Source organism: Equus przewalskii, chromosome 11 (genome assembly GCF_037783145.1).
Source record: "Equus przewalskii isolate Varuska chromosome 11, EquPr2, whole genome shotgun sequence".
Lineage (NCBI taxonomy): Eukaryota > Metazoa > Chordata > Mammalia > Perissodactyla > Equidae > Equus > Equus przewalskii.
This window is the reverse complement of record NC_091841.1, coordinates 9,692,912-9,712,549: the sequence shown is the minus strand read 5'-3', so window position 1 is coordinate 9,712,549 and position 19,638 is coordinate 9,692,912. Positions and strand designations below refer to the sequence as shown.

Here is a 19,638-nt window from a genome sequence, read left to right as displayed (position 1 = left end):
GTGAGAAAGTAAGGCTCAGAGCCTTGAGGGATCTGCCAAGGTCACGGAGCGGGATTGGAGCTCAAGTCTGACAAATTTCCCACCACCCCACACGCCCCCCGGCTGCAGGGCTGCCCAGTGAGGGTGGGTGAAGGGAAAGGAGCTGCAGGTACCACCCTGGGGCCCAGACCCCCCCCCCCACCTCCATCAGGAGACCTGCAGCATCCTGCCTGCCCCAGGAGCCTTCCCGTCCCAACCTAAAGTAGGCCGGCGGGAGCGAGTCACTGACTACAGCTCTATTCAGCCAGCATTTATTGTGCATCTACTGTATGCCAGGCCCCAGGGCTTGAAACCAATGAGATGCAGCTTCCCCAGCCCCGGGGAAGCAGACAGCTTCCGCCAGCACAGGTCAGACCTCAGGTGCACAAGTCTCGTCCAGTATTTCACACTCTGCTCATGACAGCCCCGGGGACAGCATGGGCCGGACCAGGAGGACCCGCCCTTCGTTTGTTCCAGGCCCCATCCTCCTGGAGGGCGGGGGAGGGCTGTGATTGGCGGGGACACAGCGGTACCGCTGGCCTGCTGTTCAGCCAGCATCTCTCTGATTGGTCCATGCCCACCAGTTGCCAAACCATCATCTTGACCTTCATCCCTGGCTGTGGGTCCTCCTTGTCTCTTGCGTCCCTCCCAGGCCCAGCCTCTCTCCCTCCAGAACAGGTCCCCAGGATGCCATGTCCAGGCCACCCCCAGGATGTCCCTCCTCCACCCCTGACCTTCTAGAAGCAGCATCTAAGCACAGTGGCTCCAGCACGGGCTCTGACCTCAGACACCCCTGGGCTCCAATCCCAGCTCTTCACTTTTCTACCTCTGTGTCTTTGGCAAGTGACTTAACCTCTTGGAGCCTCAGTTTCTTCATCTGTAAAAATGGGCATTTATGACCCACATCGTGGTGTGTTGGGAGAATTAAATAAGCCCTGCGTGAGGGCTCCCCCATGCCTGGCTGGAGTGGGGTGGACAGCTCTTACTGCGACCACACCTGACTCTGCAGTCGTGGGTGACTCGCTGGCTGTCGCTCCCCAGGAGATCAGAGCCAGGACGATGACCTGCACCCCACGTGCCACAGGCCGACTCACCTGCTGAGACCCTGTGCTCTGCGGACGGCGGGGAGCGGATGGGAAAGCGCACTCAGGAGCCCTGATCCTCGCCGCCACACGCCAGCTCCCTGAAGCCACTGCCCTGGACTCTTTAACAACCCCACAGGGCAGGAGGGGTTGTGTCCACTTTATAGATGAGGACACTGAGGCTCAGGGAGGTGGAGTGACCTGCCCAACATCCCGGAGCTTGTGAGCACGCTGCTCAGCCCGCTCCAGAGCTGTGCTCCACCCGGTCCAGGGGCAGCTGTTCAGGCAGAGCGGAGAGCAGAAGGAGCACTGGACTGGGAGTCCAGAGGCCCGGTCTTCTGCTCTGCACGTCCCTTCCTCTCTCTGGCCTCAGTGTCTTCACTGCAAAATGACAGAACGGGAATTGGACGACCCGCCGGAGTGGATGCCCCAGTGGGATGCTGCCAAGTCTGCAGGATGCTAGGCCCTGGCACCGCCCCCCCCCCCCCCGCCCACTCAGGCAGGGCTGCTGAGCCGGCTCTGGCAGTTGAGCAATTAAGGGGCCTAATAAATATGGCAGCTCATAAACGGGCTACCTGTATTTATTACGGACTGCATCCAGCAGCGATGACAGCTACCGGGCGGCTTGTGGAGGGCTGGGCTCCCAGACAAATCCAATAAAAGGAGGCGGGTCTCCCGGGAAAGGACTCCAACAACCTCCAGGGTGAGGCGTGGAGAAAAATAGATGACATGAGGCCGCAGATGGAGAAGTGGAGGCCCCAGTTCCAGCTCCTGGGCGGGGGGAGGGGGTGGCGAGTGGAAAGAGTGCTTTGGTGCCCAACAGAGGATCAAGCCCCAGCTCCGCCAGGCTCAGCGGGTGGCCTGAGGCACGTTCCTGAACGGCATGCAGCTGAGCTTCCTTGTCTTGAACATTAGTATAAAAATAATGCCTTCCTCCTAATGCATGGAAAATACTAAGTGCCAGACTTGGCACATGGTAGTTAATAATAGCAACAGCTGGCACAGCTGGAGTTCTTAGACGTGCCAAGGAACATGGAACGTCATGTAATCCTCACGAAGCTCCAGGATATAGGTAACGTGGGCTCCATTTTTCAGAAGAGGGAATTAAGGCTCAGAGAGGTGGACTAACTTGTCCAAGGTCACACAGCACGGAAGTGCCTGAGCCAGGATCTGAACCCAAGCCTGTCTTATTCTGGTGCCACGACTCTTAATCATCACTTTCAACGAATCCTAATTCCCTTGCCCCATTTATCCTCCTCCTCTAAAATTCAGGCCCCTCGTCACACCTTCTATGCCACTTTATTTCCGACTGTCCAGGGGAAACAGCCTCCTGGGCCATGGCCCACTGCCACACGGAAGTCAGAGGACCAGGGTCGCCCCCTCCACCCCCCACAAGGGGCTCTGACCGTGGGGACACACCTCCCCAGCCTATTGGTCAGACGAGTGACAGACACAGGGAGCCCCCAATCCGGGCCGTCGGCCCCGCCCACCCGCAGAGTCCTTGGAAGTCCAGAGCAGGACCGCACATCTCCCTCTAAGGGGAGCGGGCACCTGGACAGTCCCTGGAGCGACGCTGAGAAGGTATGAGACCACGAGGTCCCAGGGCCTCATCCTTTCTTAAAAAAGATGTGGGGAGGCACGTATGCAGGACCCGGGGCCCCTCTGCCGGGGGGGGAGATGGCGGCCCTCCCTGGGCCGGGGGTGGAAGGCCCCTGGGTTTGCCGGTTGCGGGGAGCCCACAGGGCCCGAGGGAGCCTCGGGGGGGCCGGCGGTCAGACGGGCCCTGGCTCCGCCGCCTTCCAGCCTCGTGACCGGGAGACATCACACAACCTCTCTGGGCCATTGCTTTCATGTCTGCAAAAGGGGGCCGAGAACGCTAACCTCCTCGGGGGATGGTACCGACCCAGGGTTAGACGATGATGCACGTAGACATTCCCAGGCCACGCGTCACCCTCGGTGGCTCTGCCCCTTCTTTCCACCAGGCGGCTCCTCTCACTGCCCTCCCAGACCCCGGCGACATCAGCCGCAGTGCCCCGAGGAGGAGAGGAAAGACCCAACGTTGAGGGTTTTGAGCGGGAGAATGGGTGGGTCCAGTGGTTCTCAAACTGGGGTCCCTGAGACGAGCAATATCTAAAGCGATTTTCAGGATTTCAACTAACATCCCAGAAATTGTCCCCCCGCCACCGGCTGGCTCCAGGGGCGAGTGTCCTGGGTTTGGGAGCAATTAAACCACTGCAGGGTGGGGACTCTGTCCTTCAAGTTGTTCAGAAGCTCTGCCCACCAGGTAAGCATGATTCTGCAGGACAAAAACAAGGAGAATCTCTAACCTACACTTAAGAAATGACTCGGTTAAGTCAGCACTGTTTGGTAAATAAAATCCTTTAAATCTTGGGGCCCTGAGGGTTGAAATGCAGGCGTTGGACTCCCAGGCAACATGGACTCCATGTGGATCCCCACGTGCCAGGGAGAGCATGCGGGGCTGTGGTTCCAGCTCCTTCCACGTGGGCGTGTGCCCAGGCCAAGCGTGCGGGGGCCATCACCCGAGCCATGGGTCTCCAGGTCCCAAGGCTCTCGTGCGTCACAGCTCCCGGCCAGGAGACGGCTCTGGGCTTACAGGTGGGCGTTATCATACAACGTGACACCCCCCCCCCCGAGATGTAACCAATGTTAATTGTCTCCAAACCAGGTGTTTAGGAGATTCAAGGGAATTTAAGGGAAACTTATTCGATGCTATTTTTATTTGTGTGATGATGGTTTAGAATCCAGCCTTGTATAATGTATGTCACCAGTATTTCCATAAAAAAAGAAGTTCTTGGTGGTGAGAAGGGCGGGCAGCACCGACCTGGCCCAACACCCTCACTGTGGAAATGAGAAAAGTGGGGCTGAGAAGGGAAAGGGGGCTTGGCCAAGCGACAGGACCAGCTGGCGATGGATCCGCGCCTGGAGCCTGCTCCTCGAGCCCGCGCCAGTGCCCGCGGGCATGCCACCTGCCCAACATTTTCCTTATTTGCTCCGGTGGCATCTTCCTTTGCCAGAACATATGTGTCGTGAAGGCATGGACATGCCTTTGTTCACTGCCATGTTCCTAGTGTCCAGGGCGGTGCCTGGTACATAGTGTGTCTTCAATTAGTATGTCTGAATGAATGAATGAATAGTGGAAAAGGGGAAATAGAGACAGAATGGTGGAGAGGCAGCCAATCTGAGAAACAGACGAAGGTAAGTCAGAGAGAGGGAAAGATGGAGAAAGACTGAAGGAGACAGGGGAAGAGCGAGAGAAGTGATAGGGAAGAGACGGACAGACAGGTAGAATTGAAGGGCAATCGGGCAGTGTCAGCATGGGGCCGAGATGCAGAGAGAGCAGGGGAGGCCAGTGCTGGCTCGTCACCTGGGCAGGTCTTCAGGTGTCAGCGAGATGGAGTCTCCTGGTCAAAGGGGCTCCTGTTTATTTCCTTTATTGGCCCAGCTTGTCCTATAAGAGAAAATATTCAGTTACTAGAGGAAGTCAGTAAGGAGCAGCCACGTTCAAGAAGCCGTTTAGGAAAACCCGCCCTCTGGGCGCACACACTTGGGGCAAGAGCTTGCTGCTCTGGGCCCATTAGCACTAACGAAAAGCTCTCGGCACCTGGGGCCTGCAGCTGGGGAGGCCTGCACGGTGTGTGTGTCGGGGGGGGGTTCTGCCAGATGGCAGATCCTGGGCGCCCTTGCTGGGGCTGCCAGGGAGACTCAAGGTGCCTGGCACGGGCTTCATCTGTGTTGTGTCTTCATCAGCTGCATGTGGCTGATGAACCGGGAGGAGACGTGGGTGTGGCAGCCCACACACCTGGATGCCACCTGGGACGCCTCAGCAGGGAGCGTGCCAGCAGGGCCCTGTTCATCAAACCCCAACTCTGACTCTCAGGAGAGAAACTTGATGCTGGAAAGGGTTCCTTAGCTTTGCGTAAAGATTTGCCAGAAGGCTCCTTTACGGAGCCAGCTCCCGGCGGTGGAAATGAGGCTTTGCTGTCAGCAGTCACATGGGCTCAGAGGGAGATCCTGTTCGATCCCACCTGTGGGGAATTCCACAGCCGGGTCCTGCTCAAGCACGGGGCTGCAGTGGGTATTCCCAGACGGAGGAAGGCGGAGATTTCTGGGTCTCAGGTGCCAGTTCAGATTCCTTCCCATTCACATCAGTGGAGGGGCAGTGGGTGAAAGTTTCTTCTTCATCCATCCATCCCCCCATTCATCAATCCACTATGCATCCAGCATCTGTCCATCCATCCATCCACCCATCCACCCATCCATCCATCCATCCACCCATCCACCCATCCATCCAGCCAGCCATCCATCCACCCATCCATCCATCCACCCATCCATCCACCCACTCATTCATCTACCTATTCATCCATCCAGCCAGCCAGCCATCCACCCATCTGCTCATCCATCCACCCATCCATCCATCGGTCCATCCATCCATCCATCCACCCACCCACCCACCCATCCACCCATCCATCCATCCATCCACCCATCCATCCATCCATCCATCCATCCATCCACCCATCTGCTCATCCATCCACCCATCCATCCATCAGTCCATCCATCCATCCATCCACCCACCCACCCACCCATCCATCCACCCATCCATCCATCCATCCATCCATCCATCCACCCATCTGCTCATCCATCCACCCATCCATCCATCAGTCCATCCATCCATCCATCCACCCACCCACCCACCCATCCATCCACCCATCCATCCACCCATCCATCCATCCATCCATCCATCCATCCACCCATCTGCTCATCCATCCACCCATCCATCCATCGGTCCATCCATCCATCCATCCACCCATCCATCCATCCATCCATCCATCCGCCCACCCATCCATCCATCCACCCTCCCACTCATTCATCCCCCTATTCATCCTTCCATCCATCTATCCATCCATCCATCTACCTATTCATCCATCCGTCCATCCATCCATGCACCCATCTGCTCATCCATCCACCCATCCATCCATCGGTCCATCCATCCATCCATCCACCCACCCACCCACCCATCCACCCATCCATCCATCCATCCACCCATCCATCCATCCATCCATCCATCCATCCATCCATCCGCCCACCCATCCATCCGCCCACCCATCCATCCATCCACCCTCCCACTCATTCATCCCCCTATTCATCCTTCCATCCACCCATCCACCCATCCATCCATCCATCCACCCACCCATCCATCCATCCATCCATCCACCCACCCATCCATCCATCCACCCTCCCACTCATTCATCCCCCTATTCATCCTTCCATCCACCCATCCATCCATCCATCTACCTATTCATCCATCCGTCCATCCATCCATGCACCCATCTGCTCATCCATCCATCCATCTATCCATCCAGCCACCCATTCATCCATCTATCCATCTGCTCAGTAGACATATATTGAGCTCCTACTGTGTGCCAGGGATGCTGTGTTAGGCAATGGAGATGCAAATAGGCATGTGCTCAAAGTTGGGTGGTTGTGGCAGTAGACTGGAGGAGACAGGGAAACAGATGCCAACAGGGCTGGGGACCCACAGGAAGGAGGACTAACTCTCCAATGCTGTCACTCCCCTGGGGGCAGGAGGGAAGGTTTCCCAGGAAGTGGATGGGGCTGGCTAGTTAAGTCTTGAGGGAGTGTGGTGATGGGGATGGCAGCTGGGAAGGAGAAGGGGCTCCCTCCAGAGAGCTCGCTGTGGCCCCGGGAGCTGGGACCCCTGTTTGGCCTAAACATACAGGGTGGCAGGCTCTTGACCTGCCTGTCCCTGTGTCTGCTGCACAGCTTTGGGCTACTCGCGCATGGGCATGAGCTCACTAAATGCTCAGGATCCCCCTCGGAAGCAGGTACTGTAGCATCATCCTCATCCTCCAAGGGGGAACCGAGCCCTGGGGCGGGGGGAGTGGCTTGTCCAGCATCACACAGCTAGTAAGCGATGGAGCCAGAATCTGAACCCAGGAGTCAGAATCAAAACCGGCTTTGCTGGAAAGGGCTTGTCTGCTTTTGTGGTGACACCGAATGCTCACAACAGCCCTGCTAGGTGGACTCCAGCCCCATTTTGCAGAAGGAAACAGAGGTTTAGGGATGCATGTGGCAAAGCCGCGCATCCTCCTGAGATGCTGAGCTCTTTCTACAGCTCCAGGCCAGGAGTCGGGACAGCTGTGTCGGGGGCTGGGATGGGGAGAGGGCAGAAGCCCCGCCCCATCTGATCTGAACAGTGATGAGGCCCCTGAAATTGGCCGAGGGGTGAGGGGAGGTCTATGTACTCTGCCCCCTACCAGGCAGGACCCTGCCAGCACGGTGGACAGTGGGAGGCTGGGCACAGATGCCCCCGGGTCTAGGCGTGGCCCAAGGGGCTTTAGGCTGGAACTTTGTCTAGGGACGGGTCTCTGGGCAAGATGAAGCCACTTCAGGCCCACTCCCAGAGCTCGGGTCTCTGCAGCCTTGCGGGGGAGCCTTGAGGTCTAGCTCAGGGGCTGCGCCCCATGCCCGGCCCCAGGGCTCAGGGAGGCCGGGAGGGGGTCATGGTTTTCTCCTCTATTCCTCCCCTCCCGTTCCAGCCGGGGTCCCCCAGAGTCACCGTTCCCTGCCCAGCGTCTCAGGCTGGCAGGCGTCCTGAGTGAGACCCGGCCCGCCTTCCTCTGGACACGAAGGCTGGAATGGGAGGCTCGGGTGATGCAGAAGGCTGGCCCAGGGACGGGGCGAGGCGCTGAACCCTGTGCGAATGGCGGCAGGAGGCCCCCACCCATTGCATGCTGGCTCCTGCCTGACACGGCTTCTCCGCCCTTTTGAGTCCCAATTGCCCTGAACCAACTTCCCTTCTCTCCTTGCCCTCCTGCATCCCCCAGGAAGTGGCCGGCTCCTGACTGCTTTCTCACGTGGCGCAGGTGGAAAAGCCAGCCTGGGAGCCTGTCACGCTCCCCCATCCCTGCTGCTTCTGCACAGCCCGGGACGCCACCTCACGTGGCCGGCTCCCCTGAGACCTTCGGAAAGTCACCAATGGACGTGGGCGTGGGCGAGACCATGGACGTGGTTTGGGCAGCATAGATATAAATATTTTTCCCCTAAACGGCCCCAAGTTCAAATTAGTTGCTACAATTTTGTGATACCCAAACCTAATAATAACTAATAGTATTGAGTGTTTACCAGGTAGCAGACCCTGCTGGGCACGTCTCCTGCGTTCTCTTATTTAATCCTCAACAGGAGGTGGGTACCATTATTATCCCATTTTACAGATGAAACCGAGGCTCAGAGAATGTAATTAACCGGCCTGAGTTCATTCATGTGATTACTAAGACATGGCAGTGATTCAGGCCCAAGTCTGCGGGCTCCAGGCTCCTGACAAGACACCAGCCCATGGCTGTGGCACCAGAGAGGGGGCGTCCCCTGTTCAGTTTCCAAACTCCCCAACCCAGTGTGGCTCTGCCCTGAAGCAAGCAACCAGGCAGAGACGCAGGGAGGTGGCCAGCACCCTCCCCTGTGCCAGCTGGAGGCCCCAGGGGATGACCGATCCTGCCACCCCTTGACAGATGGGAGCCCTGAGGCCCGGATCCGGGCAGAGCCGGGGTGAGGTCACCCAGAGCCTCAGGGGTCTCCTCCGCAGGCCCCTGCCTGGCCAGACAGCTTTTTTAATCCAGCCCCTCCCACCGCCCCAGATGGCGCTCATCCCATCTGTGCCGAGCGGCCAGGGAGGGGTTCTCTGATGAAGACGAAGCGCTCAGTTCATAAATCACCCCTCCCACTTTCACTGCCCCCGGCCCTGGGCATGCTTTCCGGAGAGAGAGAAAGCAGGGGGACGTGAGCGATGGCGGAGCCCCATCCGAGCAGCCCCAGCGGCAGGGCTGCTGCAGAGCTGGGAGATGTCCTGGGTGCGCCCGCCAGGCGAGGGCGCTGTGGCCCCGCAGAGAAGCCTCACCACCGAGGCCCAGGCTCCAGCCAGCGGGGCGCCGCCCAGGTGCCGGGCGACCAGAGCCTCCACCGCCCCATCCGCCTCATCCGCGAGCTGGGGATTCTGCCATCTAACTCCCAGGTCATTGAGAGGATGGGAGACGGTCGGTGGAAGCACTTTAGGGCTGCACGGGCGTCCGCTCCTTCCCCTGCATGCCAGGCGCCCGCTAGTGCCAGCCTGTGCCTGGTCCATGGCACTGAGATCAGGGGCTGCCCTCGCTCCAGGACTCACTCAAGCCCAGTGCCATCAATAACCCGGTACTTGGAGAGGAGTGCTAGCAGCCTCAGCAACCAAGTGCTCCGGGCATGCTGGGCAGCACAGAGAAAGTGTTGACCACTGGGGGCTGCGGGGGGAGCCCAGAATCTGGGGGGGCCCATGTGCCGGGAGGACAGGGCAGGGCCCAACAGTGAGCCCCCAGGATAATGCCAAGCACTGCGTCATGGCCTGCACCTATAATGATCTTACTTGACCAGCATTCCGTTTTACAGATGAGGAAACTAAGGCTCCGAGGGGCTAGAAAGGCCCCAGAGGTAGAAAGGGAGGGAGCCAGAACAGACAGCCAGGTCTGCCCGACTCTAGGACGCACATTCCCCTCCATCCGGGGCCCAGCTTGTCGCAGTCAAAAGGATTCCTGCCATCAGGTTCGAAGCCGAGTGGGGAAGCCTCATTTGTTCGCTGGCGGTGCCTGCTGGGCCTCATCCCGAGACAGACGGTCTCGTAAACAAGCAGTTGGCCTGAAATCCTGGCGCGCCTGGTGATGGCACAGACACGGGGACATGGACACAGCTGGGCGGGGACACAATCTAATTAGGCTCCCCGAGAGGGTTAAGGACACCGTGCAGAGTCTGCGTGGATGCAACCGGACCCTAAATGGCAGCCTCCCTGGCCCCAGACTCAGACGTGAATGGCTGGGAAGGCCTGTCTCTGGTCTACGGGGCGAACCAGGCCAGGTGCTCGGTCCCGCCACAAGCCCCTTCTTCCGCCCCAGAACTCCGGCGGCCGGTTTCCCTTGGAGAATCTTCAAAGAAGGAAGAACCTTAGCAAGGGCTGACTCCAGCTCCCTCTTTTCCCACTGGGGGCTGCTGAGGCCCAGAGAGGGGCAGGGTCTTGCCCAAGGTCACACAGCAGGGCTGGAAGGAAGAGCTCCTGATTTGAAGCCGGCTGCTCTTCCCACCATTCAAGGTGGCCTCCACAGACTGCCATCGTCCGTCATCTTGGCTTCTGGAAGCATTTTACGCATCTTAACTCACTGAATCCTCGTAAGGGCCCCAGGAGATGGGCACTCCAGCTTTACAGATGAAGGAACGGAGGCTCAGAGAGATGAAATCACTGGCTCAAAGTCACACAGCAGGTTGGAGGAACTGGTGGGACAGGGCAGGGTTCCTCGTCCTTCGGCCTGGCTGTCCTCCACAGGTGTGGCCCTGGGTACTCTGGGCCTGTGGATCCCTGAGCAACCTGGCCACAGTCCGTGCCTCCCATGCTCCCCCCGGACCTAGGCTGGACTCAAGCCACAGTGGAGCTCACCCCAGGCTCAGGGCAGCAGGGCCATCCTGCGGCCTCTGCACTGGGTCGGCCCGTTCACAGGGGCTGGGCCCTTTGAACTCGGGCAGGAGCGGAAGAGGGGAGGTCACTGTGCCTCAGGCACAGCTTTGGCCTCAGGACCCCGGAGTCCGAGTCCAGGGAGAGCCCAACAGCGGATGCAGCTGAAGCAGGATGAGGGACTGAATTCCGGGGCCCGGAGGGACAAAGGGGCACCAGGTGCCCTGTCCTTCAGGCCCCGAGCCCTCCAGGAAAGTGGCCCTGAGCCGGCCCGAGATCTGGGAAAGCAGGTGGAGGAGCGAACGAGCAGCCGTTCCAGGCCAGCGCGGGGCTCCCGGGATCGAGGGGGTAGGGGGGCAGCAGGGACCCAAGCCGTCCTTCCGGGGGTGGCGGGGCCTCTGGCATCCGGGAGGTGGTGTGGGCGCTGAGGCCCAGGGAAGAAGGCAGCCTCCCATTGGGGTATAGGCACTCGGTGGCCGGCCAGGCCTGGGGAAGGGGCTGCAGGCAGGGGCCTGGCTGCTCCCCGGGGTTCAGACCGTCCTCCCGGCCTGCCTGGAGGGCCAGGGAACAAGCTTCCTCCCAGCCGTCCTCTCGTGGTCAGTCACACCCGAAGGCGCTTCATTCCCCGTGTACTGAGCACGCCAGGCGGTGGTGGGACCCGCGCGGCCCTGGGCCTGGGGACAGGCCAGCAGACACCCTCTGGAGCTCCTCTGGCGCTGGCAGGTGTCCCCGTGGCCCAGCCTCCCAGAAGCCCCCTCCCCCACGCTGGCTCAGGGCCAGCGTCCCACCCGCCTCATTGTCCAGGGCGCCGCCCAGAAGGTTCTGTTAAACTTCATGCTGACCAGAGCCTGCTTTTAGTTAGCGCCTACTGTATACACGGCCTTGAACTAAGGGCATACAGATCCTCACAAGAATCCTAGGAGGCACGTCTGCTCCCCATCGCCCTGTGATGGAACCCGGCTCAGAGACGGTGAGCAGCCCGCCTCAGGTCACTCAGCCAGGCCTCGACGGCCACCTGGCCTGACTGCAAAGCCCAGCTCTTAGCCCCTCAGTAGGGGGTCTCTTACTCCCCCCAGCCCCTTTCACAGTCTAGAGAAGCCCATGGACCCCTTTTAAATGCATAAAATAAAATGCATAGGATTATAAAGGAAACCAATTATACTGAAGTGCAATTATCAAAATTTTTTTTTATCAAAGTATTTTTTAAAAACCACATTTGTAAGAGTAATCCAAGGGCTTCTCTAGTAACACATTCAGTCCAAGATCTCGCGATGGATCCAAGAACTGTTGCAATTCCAAGCAACTATAACCCTTTTCTGGTGCTATGAAAATATCTGTTTATATTTACTGATGACAAAAAGACAAAGATTGCTAACAGTTCTGTGGCTTGTTGCCCGTGATCAGAGTTGAAGGAAATGCTTGGTTTCAGTTAAACATTAGTGAAAGTGAAGATACAATTCCCCCCCCACCAAGTTCACTGGTCGGTCCCTCGAGTTCCGTGTGCCCCGTGGACCCCGGACGGGAACTCCTGCCGTAGACTAACTCCATCCCGGCAGGGACGCCCCGGCCCGTCTGGTCTGTGGCTCCTCCATCGGTTTGCTGATCAACAAGTTCCATCCGTCCCCAGACAAAGGTCGCCCTTTCTCCTCCGCCCACCCCCGGCAGAGGCAGAGGGGCAGAAAGCTCGCAGCGGGAGCAAACGGGACCATGGGAGCAGGAAGAGGAGTGGTCAGAAGCCTAAACCGACCGACCGCAGGCGAATGCGGCCATCTTCCCGCCCAGGGCAGGCCAGCCAGCCTGGGGGGCCAGGGAGCCGACCAGGGTCTGCCGATCCCCAGGGGAGCTCGCTAAGACCTGGAACCTCCAGCCCCAGGCTCTGAGATTTGGATTCTGTGGGATCAAGGAGGGGCCCAGCCGTCTTTCTTTTTGGTACAGCCCTGGGGGGCTCCACCATCAGGTTCAGAGACCTCAGGGTAAGAAGCCCCCTGAGGTCTGTCTGGGAGACCGGCAGGAACAGGCAGGCTGAAAATCATGCCCCCAAAATTTGGGGGTAGCCGTGCAACCAGCCACGGCCCATCTGCCGGTCAAATGCCCAGAGGTCCTTTCTCCGCCGTTCCCAGCAGCTGGAGCTCAGGTCCTCTGACATGACCCAGCATCCAGCACTTGGCCCATCGCTCCTCCCAGCCTCCCATTCACCTTGCCCTTCCAGGGGAGCCCGAACCGGACAATGATTGCATCCCACTGGCCTCCTGCCGGGACCAGCCCACAAGTGGAGTGTGTGGAACAGAGGGTTTCCTTCCCTGGAAAGCCCTGCGTTTGCAGAGAGCCTGGGCTGCGGCGGGAGGCAGCGCGCGTCCCTGCTCCCCACAGGCATGATGGCGAATCGAATCTAGAGAAGCTGGTTGGGACCCGCTGAAGTGTCCCCTGGCCAGGAGGGGGGGCTCGGGGCCTCAAGGCCACCCACCTGGCCCCAAATCACCTTCAAGGAGCAGAGGCCACACAGAGACCAGGAGGAATTGGCAGGACTGGGGGCCTGACCCCCTCGGGCTCCCGTCCTAAGGGGGCACCCACAGGACGAGGCCCATCCTTGTGGTTTTCTGGCACATCCTTCCAGCTGGAGAGGGAGCTGCCCCAGAAAGTAACCCAGGCGTCACCCTCATCCTAGAGCCGAGGAGGCTGGTGTCCAGAGGGGAAGGGACTTGCCCAAGGGCCCACGGCACAGCCAGGACCGGACAGCACAGTCCAGAGTCCCAGCCTGGGCTCTCCCAGCTGCAAGCCAGGGGCGGCCTCAAAGTGCAGCCCAGGCAGGACCAGGCCCTGGGGACGTGAGCGTGGCCTCGGCAGGTGCCGCCGGACTTGCACCAGGATTGGGGGAGCAGGAAGGGGGAACGCCGGATGTGTCCTCTGAGCGGACCCTTGCTGTTGGACCTTCTCCCCCAGATGAAGCCTGTGGTGGCCGGGTCTTACTCCCTCTGAGTCCCTCCAGGGCGCACGGGGTACTAGACAGGATACTCTCAAGTGTCACAATTGCTCCTGCATCACGGGTGCCAGGAACCGTGCAAAGTGCTGTCACAGCGTCATCTGAAATGGGTGAATTATCCTCAAGTTACCTGGGATACACTGAGGCTCAGAGAAGGCAAGTAAGCTCCCCACGGTGGCCCAGCCAGTGAGGAACAGAACTGGGGTTCTGTCCCCAGAAGGCACGCTGCTGCGCAGTGCCAGGGCGCCCAGCGGGCAGTGGGCTGTTAGCCAGCACGCCCGCAAGCAGAAGCAAGCGCCTAAGAGGAACTGGCAGGAGGCACGAGTCCTGGGTTCAAGTCTGGACTCTGAAAACTCCGCAGATGCCTGCCCTCCCTCTGACCCGCGACCCCTCGCTGGGTCTCACGGAAGCTGCATCTCTGAGGCTTGGTACACCCAACCCTTCTGCCCGCCAGCTCTGCCTTCCCATCTCACCCTCCTCGGGGCCGGGAGCTGCAAGAGACCCTTTGTTTTGGTTTGTTTTTTGTTTTTCATTTTGTTTTGAGGAAGATTAGCCCTGAGCTAACTACTGCCAATCCTCCTCATTTTTTTTGCTGAGGAAACCTGGCCCTGAGCTAACATCCATGCCCATCTTCCTCTACTTTATTTGTGGGATACCTACCACAGCATGGCTTGCCAAGTGGTGCCATGTCTGCACCCAGGATCCGAACCATTGAACCCCGGGCCGCTGAGAAGCGGAATGTGCGAATTTAACTGCTGCACCACCGGGCCGGCCCCTGCAGGAGATCCTTTGAAAGACCTGCTAATCCACCCCCAAATACGCAGGGCTGTTGGTGGGCAACCTGCCTCGCATGCATGCGTATTTAAATATGTAATGGCTTCATGGGTATTGAGGGGGCCTGGGAACCGGGAGGCCAGGGCACAGGTCTGAGTGGGGAGCCCTGGCAACTCCCGCCGGAGCAGCCCCCGCCCCCACGCAGAGAAGGGACCCAGGGCTCCCAGCTTCTGCTGCTGGACTCGTCCTGCGTGACCAGGTCGACAGGATAAAGCAGATGGGGACGGGAACCTGGGAAGTGAGTAAGATGCAGAATCGCGCTGTGGGGTATTGATGGGGGCTGTGGGCCGGGGGGAATTTCTCTGTGGCGGGTGGACAAAGGCAACTTTGTTTCTTAAGTGCCTACTCTGCAGCTCTCACAGGATCTCCTTCAACCCTCACGCTAACCCTATGAGGCAGCCTACAGTTATGCCCAATTTACAGACAACATGATCACAAAGTGGGCAGACGACAGGAACAGACATTTTTCCTAAGATATACAGGTGGCCAACAGGCACATGAAAAGATGTTAACATCGTTAATCATCAGGGAAATGCAAATCAAAACTACACTGAGATATCACCTTACACCCATTAGAATGGCTATAATCACCAAGACAAAAAATAACAAATGTTGGAGAGGATGTGGAGAAAAGGGAACCCTCATACACTGCTGGGGGGAATGTAATTGGTACAGCCACTATGGAAAACAGTATGGAGATTTCTCAACAAACTAAAAACAGAAATACCTTATGACCCAACTACCCCAGTACTGGGTGTCTCTGCAAAGAACTTGAAATCAACAATCTAAAGTAACATACGTACCCCTATGTTCACTGCAGCACTATTCACAATAGCCAAGACCTGGAAACAACCCAAGTGCCCATTGACCAATGATTGGATAAAGAAGATGTGGTATATACATATAATGGAATACTACTCAGCCAGAAAAAAGGGCAAAATCGTCCCATTCACAACAACATGGATGGACCTGGAGGGTATGATGTTAAGTGAGATAAGCCGGACAGAGAAAGACAAACACCACATGATTTCACTCATGTGAAGAAGATAAACACACAGACAAAGAGAACATATTAGTGGTTACCAGAGGGGAAGGGGGTTGGGGGGTGGCCAAAAGGGGTAAAGGGGCCCATTTATATGGTGATGGACAAAAATTAGACTATTGGCAGTGAGTGCAATTGCAGTCTATACAGAAACTGATATATAATACTGTACACCTGGAATTACACAATGTTATGAGCCAACATGACCTCAATAAAATAATAAAAAAAAAAATACAGCCGAGAAAACTGGGATCAGAGAGATCAAGTGACCAGCCCAAGGCCACACAGCCGCTGCGCGGCAGACTTGAACCCAGGGCAGTGCGGCTGCAAAGTGCTGTCTCCACTGCATCTCTCAGGAGCCAGGGCTGCCGACACGCCCGCTGCCGGTAACCGTAAGGACCAGCAGGTGCGACGTGCCTCCCGCGGGCCAGGCACTGTGCGAAGGGCTTGATGCCTGCAATGCGCTTAACCCTCACCAGCCCCTGCGAGGAAGGCACTGTCACCCCCATTTCACAGACGTGGCAACTGAGGCCCCGAGAGGGGAGGTGGGACGCCAAGATGACAGGTGAGCGAGGGGCCTCAGCAGGGGACCCCAGAGCTGTCCTCTTCATCTAGCTCTTCTTTGCCCGAATTTAGAAAGTTCTATGACAACGACAAATAAGAATAAATAAATAAAATCAAATGTACAATCGTTGTTCCCCTCGTGCTGTGTCCCTGTCTTCCCAAGTCGGACTGGACGGCGAGAGGAAATTCTCCCCACTTAGTAAGAGAGATGAGTCAGCTCGAGGTGTGGCTTCAGCGACGCGCTCTACACACAGACACGCACAGACGCAACAGAGACGCAGCCGCACAGCACGCGGACACACAGACGGACAGACACACCCCACAGACAAACGCACAGACACGCACACATACAGACACAGAGACAACTACAGCCACACGCGTACAGAGGCACGTGCACGCGCACACACGCTCAGAGCCACGGCCACTGGTCACTCCCCCGCCCACTGAACGGACCAACTATAGTGTCACGGAAAAGACGGAAAAGGCATTCCAACTCACTTGGCCGCTGCCAACGTCACGACTATGTTAAACAGGCAAAGCGATCTGGTCTTGTTCTTACAGATCTGCAGGAAGGAGGACAAACCCCACAACCCCATTCTGATGTCTCCTCCTCAAGGACGGACGTCCTTGCTGGCCTCTAACCCAAGTCCCTCCTGCTTTACACGAATCACGACACAACTCTTGGCACCGACACTCGGCTTTACAGCTCCCAGAGCCCTGCTATTTTCATGCTCTTGCTTGATCCTCATAACCATCCCGAGGCAAGCAGGGCAGAGAGGACTGGATTTTATGGGGAGAGAGGCCCAGAGACGTTAAGGAGCTTGCCCAAGATGACACAGCCGCTTCGATCTTGCTGCTGATTTCCGGCTCTTTTGAGGACTCAGGTCACTGACCAGGTCCATCAGTCTCACCTGCCTGCTCCTCTCTGCAGGGGGCTTCCTGGGGCCTCGGCCTGTCTGTGTGCAGTCAGGGGATGTCCCCGGCCCGGCCCCCTCCCTCCCGCCTGAGCGAGGCCCGGTGCAGCAGGAAGGCGGCCCTCTCCCAGCTGGGTTACCCCGAAGCTTCCCCACCGCAGGCCCCAGGGGCAGAAGCTTCCTGAGTGCACGGCCCCGCCTCCTCCTCACAGCATCCTCCGTCCAGGAACTGCCATCGGAGCCGAAACCAAGCCCCGCCCCCAGCCTCACGTCCTCGGGGGGGTCGCTGCCCACTTCCTTCTGCCGGGTAATAAATATTAGAGACACTGGGTCGTCCCGGGGCAGCTGTAATTGATTCCAGGCACCTGGCCTGAATTAGGGAGGCCACAACCCCTTCCCATAAGAGGAATAACCACAGGTATTTGGAGCCCAGGTTAAGGAGGGCAAGGACCTGAGAAGCAGTGAGACCGGGGCAGAGCTGGAGAAAAGCCTCCGAGGAAATGAATCAACTGGAAAATGCAGGGCCGGGGCCTGAGCGGATGGCCAGGCGGGAGTCCCGGAGCGCGGTTTTCTCTCCTCCCCGTGAAAAGTCCCCCAGCCGCTCCTAGGGGCCCTGACGGGGCGCACGGGTGGGGAGGAGGCCGGGAAGGGCTGGCCTTGGATGGAGACGGGCCAGGGCTCAGACACAGAGGAGCCAGGAGATGCCGCGTCCCTCCGCAGAGCCTGTCACCCGTGCCACCAACACGGGGATTTCCGGGCCAGGCAGGAGGTGCTGCCAGGGAGGCTCGGGGACGAGCGAGGGTTGGGTCTCACGGAGCTCCAGGAGAGGATTTCTACCTCCTTTGGGCAAAACAAACAATGATAAGGAATGAACTTCTCCAGGGCTCAGAATGGGACAGAAGCCCCACGTGGCTCATCCCACGGGCGGGCGCTGGGCCGACGGGCAGCCGAGGGAAGGAACACCGACGTGACGGGGACAATGGAGGGTGTGCCAAGCACTCATCGAGAGCAGGCTGGCGCCTTTCTCCGTCAAGGGCCAGACAGTAAATCTTTCAGGCTTGGTGGGCATATCGTTTCTGTCACAACCGCTCAATGCTGCCTTGTTCCAGAAAGCAGCCACCGACTGAGGCCCGGCTGTGGCCACCACCACTTTATTGACAAAAACACTGGGCCGGCCATAGTTTGCAGACAGACCCTAAGGTATATTTAGGGACTCCCCTTGGGCTGGCGTGGAGGACTCGAGGTGGACACGTTTCCCCTGTGGTGTGGGGGACAGAGAATGGGAGAGAGAACAGAGCAAGTTCCCAGAGAGCTGGATCCAGCCCTGTATTCAGGCTGTGTGGCTTCTGCCGCGTCCCAGCCCCTCTCTGAGCCTCAGCAGCTTCCCTGGGACCACGGGGGACAAAGATGGTACCACCTCCCAGGGTCGTCGTGAGGGTCAAAGGAGGCCCTCGTGAGCGATGGGCAGGGCCCTCGGCAGCCAGAAAACGCTGGGCAAGAGGTAATTAAGCTGCAGCCGGCGGGGCCACGGCTGTGCCCCCCGGGGGGCTGGTGAGGCCCGGCTCCAGGCTCCGAGCGGGGATGCCACGGCCTGAACAGCACAGGGAGCTGTCCCACAGAAGGGGCGGAAGGAGCCAGAGGAGCCGGACTGGCCCCCACCGAGGCCGGGCTGGACCCCACTGCCTGTCTGAACCCAGGAGGAGGCCCTGGGCCGAGCCTTCGCCAAGAGCTCTGGGGAGCCGGGCTCTGCCACACAGGGCTGACCCTTCGGCCACGGCCATGGCCAAGTCCGGACGTGTCTGGGCAGCCACCTGCTGCAGGCTCGGCCCCTCTCTAAGGCAACAGTGGATGACAAAGGACCCGTGCTGAGCATCACAGGCCAGGACGTGCCCTCTGACTGGCCCACTGGGCTAGGGAGCTCTCGCGCCTGCTCTGTGGAAGCCCAACGGCAATTAGAAGGGGCCGGGAGGCTGGTGGGTGGATCGGAGCCGGCCACAGCCTTGCATCCCTGGGGGGGGAGGATGGTGGCCGGGACGGCGATGGTGAGAGTCGGCACTTACACGGTGCTTCTGGGTGTCGGGCACACTCTGGACACGTCACATCTATGAACTCATTGAATTTTCACAACCATCTATGACGTGGGTATAATTATTATGCCCGTTTTACAGATGAGGAAACTGGGGCACAGAGAAGTGAAGTAACTTGCCTAGAGTCACACAGCTATTAGGCCGGCATTGGAATGCAGGCAGTCTAGTTCCAGTGTCTGGGCTCAGAGGGTGTCTAAGATGTCCTGGAGCTGGTGGGGTGAACCCTGGAACCCTCCAGAACCATGAAACCCACCGAAGAGAGTGTTGCTGTAGAAATTAGGGGTCTCAGCGACTAGTCCTTGCTCTGCCACTAACCAACTGCCTGATGTAGAGTGAGTCACTCTCCCTCTGGGGAGGCGGCACACAGACTGGCCAAAGGCATCAGAGGGACCAGGCGGAACCACCTCCCCAACTCGCGACCCGTGCAGCCTTGGCCTCTGGCCTCGGTGTCCCCTGGAATCCCACAGGTGGTGTGAGCGTCATTGAGACCACACGGCCTGCCACACGGAAAGGCTCCCGGGAAGCGGGAGCTGTCAGCATCATTGGTCCGGAAGCCGCCCCTTTTGCTCGCCCAGCCCAGGCCCCGAGTGAGGGTTCCGCGGCTCACAATGC

At 58.7% G+C, this 19,638-nt stretch overlaps 1 protein-coding gene across 7 annotated transcripts in view; it reads right to left on the bottom strand.

The window, feature by feature from the left end:
* TSPAN18 (tetraspanin 18) overlaps positions 1-19,638 on the bottom strand; it is a 170,896-nt gene that overhangs the window by 20,672 nt on the left and 130,586 nt on the right. For 6 of the 7 annotated variants that reach the window (XM_070563824.1, XM_070563827.1, XM_070563823.1 and 3 more), the window contains one exon: positions 4,486-4,569. The gene's annotated coding sequence lies outside the window, so the exon portion shown is untranslated. Of the gene's footprint in view, positions 1-4,485; positions 4,570-16,523; positions 16,547-19,638 lie in introns of those variants that run through there. The other variant, XM_070563828.1, reaches the window with a different exon arrangement.